Here is a 3,685-nt window from a genome sequence, read left to right as displayed (position 1 = left end):
TCTTTTTATTTGTGAAAAGTATTTTCTCTTTCAAAGGGATACTGATAGTACACTATCATCCTGTGGAGGTAGGTTGAGGAAACTTATTTTTGAGATTCTAAAAGGAATTTTTGTACTTAAAATATTCAGGGACCACTGCTCTGTTTTGCCTTCATATATCAACTGAATTCAGGTTTTATAAAGAAAATTTAGGCCTTAGGGGTCGGCAGGTGGCCTGGTGGTTTAGAGAGCTGAAGTCCCACATGGCGGACCTCGGTTAGATTACCGGACCTGGTGGCTTGCTTTCTCTTGCTCTTTTTCCCCCCCCCTCTCTGGTCAAATTAAAATAAATAAATAAATACAGAAATTTAAATAAAAATAATGCTTTTTTTAAAAAATAAGAAAATTTAGGCTTTTCTTATCCATCCGTTTCTTCAGACAAGCCTTTTCGTGTGCTGCACAAAAAAATCTGAGAGCAGCGGCACAAAAACCGGTGATGCCTTTCCTAAGAACAATTGAAGCGCACGAGACCCCTCAATCCTCAAAACATCAGGTGAGGCAACCTTGGGTACCAATGGGACACCTGACCGACCGGACATCTGAGGCTATACTCAGTGCACTGACACCAAGGAACAGGAAACAGATGGTTCCTCCTTGCTCCCTACCCTCCTGCCCTCTTGGGCCCCGCCCCAGGATCAGCCAGGCCCCGCCTCGCTCGGCCCCGCGCACCGCAGGCCACGCCCCTGCGCGCTGGTTGGTTCTCGCAGACATGATGAAACTTCCCGCACGCATTACAGGAGCGAGGCTGGCTTCCAGTGGGAGAAGGCCCGCAGCCCTGCCCGCACTCAGCTCTCCCGGCCTCCTGACCTCTGCTAACTTGACCTGTCGCGCCCAGGTAAGCTGGCGCTCGCCGACCGGCGCAGGGCCCTCCCGGCACTCCCGGGGACTGTCGTGGGAGGAGGAGGAGGATGTGCTGCAGCCTGGCACCCGGCGGACGCAGATGGGGGCGCCCAGCGGCTGGGGCAGGACGCCCGGGGGGGGAGGGCGGGGCGGGCTCCCGGCGGTTGCTGCGCACCTGGGAGCAAGCTGGCAAGGTACGGTTTCTGTCGTGGACCCCTGAGGACCGCGACCTGGAGACCAGGCCGCTCCGGAAGAAAGGCAGTGGAAGCCTAAATTGGCTCCTGTAGATGCTTTTTTTTTTTTTTTTTTTCTTCTTTTGCTTTATGGTGCTGAAGCTTATGGAAATTTTCGCAGTCTGGGGGGCAGCTGCAGACCCACCGGAGCATGCACGTGGCCCTGGCGCAGTCGGGTAGTGGCGGGACGATGCAGTCGCTTGGCTCAGGTGGCTGAGAGAGGGTCTTCCGTGTTTGCAGTAGTCACTATGTCTACTTCTCCCTCACCTGGCCCCTACTCACCTTGGTTCCACCTCCCACTGTCCGCCCCTCTCCCGCATCCCTGTAGACTGCAATACTCAACTAGTGACTTGCTGAGCAAACCTTGCCAGCGGTGAAGCACAGAAAAAAGCAAAAGGACTGGCATGACGCTTCTCAATGGACATCTGTTCTACAAGGCCCACTTCAGATTAATGTTACTGTTTTATATAAAAAGTTTTTTTTCTGGCACATTACCTACATTATTTCTTTACCATTGAATGCCCTGGGTGTTTTTTATTTTTATTTTTTTTCATTGATAGCATTTGCTCTAACATTAATTAGAAGTGAAGTAGATTTTGAACCTGTTCAGGAGTTGTTGATAAAACCTTAATGTAAAAATAGGGTTATGCGGTGAAGTTTAAGTAGTTGGTAAGTAGAATAGATATTAAATGCGCTGACGTGTCTCTTGTCCAATTTGACAGCTGCTTAGCAACAGGTAACTATTGAGCCTTTGAAAAACTGGCTAGTCTGAGGTGGGATGTGCAGTAGGTGTAAAATAAACCAGATGTTGATGGTTTATTGGGAAAAGTGTAAAATATCTCGCCAATGATTTTTTTATACTAATTACATGTTGAAATGATACAAATGTGTATATTTTGTGTCAAATAAGATGTTTAAAATTAATTTTATCTTTTTCTTTTTAATTATTTAATGGGACGCTAGTATACTTAAACTTACTCATGTGGTTCACATTTCTGTTGGACAGTGCAGCTGTAGAAATTTATGAGGAAATAGGAAAATTACTGGGAACAGGCAACAGTTGTAGGAAAAAGCATTGCAAATAGGACCTTTGCCGTCCTATTTAACTGATTCCAATAAAAATAAAAGGTATAATAGATTATAATTTTAATATGCTTTCTCCAGCTAAAGGTATAAGTAGGCTTTGGAAAATTTTGTCAACTGTCTTTCTCTTTTCCATTTAGTGGTTAGCACCCATTTCCTATAGCAGGCTTAGTTCTCACTAGGCAGCATTAAGGTACTTGGTAAGTGATTCACTGATGGCTACACTTGACTTTCAAAGCCCTTTCCTCACTCATTTTTAATTGGTTGAGAGCCAGAGGTGTCTTAGGAGTCATCTCACTTAAATCTCAGTGAATTTGTCCCCCAAATCTCAAATCTTTCATTACAGGCTATTGGTTAAATTCATGCAACAGAATGCACAGGACATGTGATACTTCATTTCCAAATTTCTTACTTGATACCGTTTGTGAATACTTTGATTTGGTCTTACTAAAAGGCCAACCAAAGCTTTATTTATTTAAAACCAAATGAAACATCCTTAAATTGCTCAAGGGGCCGCCAGGTGGCATGGTAGTTAAGGGCGCTGGACTCTCACATGGTCGACCACGGTTCGAGTCTCAGACTTGGTGGCTTGCTTTCTCTCTCTCTCTCTCTTTCTGTCCCTCCTTTCTGGTCAAATTAAAATAAGTAAATAAATAAAGTTAAATAAAATAATTCTTAAAAAAAGGATTGCTCAAAGTGATTGATGTGTCAGTAATTCTTTATGGTGTATGTCCTAGATTATCTGGCATTTACTACAGATTAGCATTTTAAAAAGATGCCAAATAATTGTTTTCAAAGTTATAGATGTTTTGATAAAATAGCTGTTTTGAGCTAGCAGCATCCAAATAAAACAGCCCTTTATTTCACAGGTGAGAATTTGAAATTGGAAAAGCAGTTAACATTTATCAAAATGATTTCCTTCTTCCTGACTTACAGGGATAAGCCGAGTTGTTTTCAGGGATGCCATTGTGGTGTATGTCCCCCCTACTTTTCTTTCTTATTGGTCAGTGCCCCTTTGAGATGGAAATATTTGAGAACATTTTTTGTCATTTAGGGCATTTTTTATAGTAAAAATTTCTGTCAACTGAAATTGATTTTTGTTACAAAGCCTGATATCAGATTGTATTGCTTTCTTCAATCATGCTTGAATAATCACTTAAACATAAGCTCTAAATTATGGAATGCTTATAAGAGTTGTATATCTTAGCATTATATTTCAATAGCATTTCAGTGGGATCTTCAAAAAAAACATGGAAATGGATAATTTGAAAAATTATCTAGATTTCACAATTTTTTGCACCAAAATCTTATGCCTTAATTCTATTTTCACAAACTTTTTGAAGTCCCCATGATGATTTTTTTTGTTCAACCTGCTTGTTCAACCTGCAGTAAGTACAGGCCAAGAGAGGATGTTTACTTGTCAATTAGACCTGAGAAAAGATTTTAGTAACCTGGGAACTTTCCTGTGTCTTTGAGGGCTTTTGAGATTC

General features: G+C 42.2%; 1 protein-coding gene across 1 annotated transcript in view; it reads left to right on the top strand.

Moving 5' to 3' along the window:
- Window positions 1–417: 417 nt before the first annotated feature.
- ASNS (asparagine synthetase (glutamine-hydrolyzing)) overlaps window positions 418–3,685 on the top strand; it is a gene marked incomplete in the record, with an annotated part of 27,412 nt that continues 24,144 nt past the window's right edge. Inside the window, 2 exon segments of the mRNA XM_027775321.1 lie at window positions 418–532; window positions 777–874.

Source organism: Tupaia chinensis, unplaced genomic scaffold (assembly GCF_000334495.1).
Source record: "Tupaia chinensis unplaced genomic scaffold, TupChi_1.0 Scaffold000544_1, whole genome shotgun sequence".
In the NCBI taxonomy this organism is placed as follows: Eukaryota; Metazoa; Chordata; class Mammalia; order Scandentia; family Tupaiidae; genus Tupaia; species Tupaia belangeri.
This window is presented reverse-complemented; position numbering and strand designations above follow the sequence as displayed.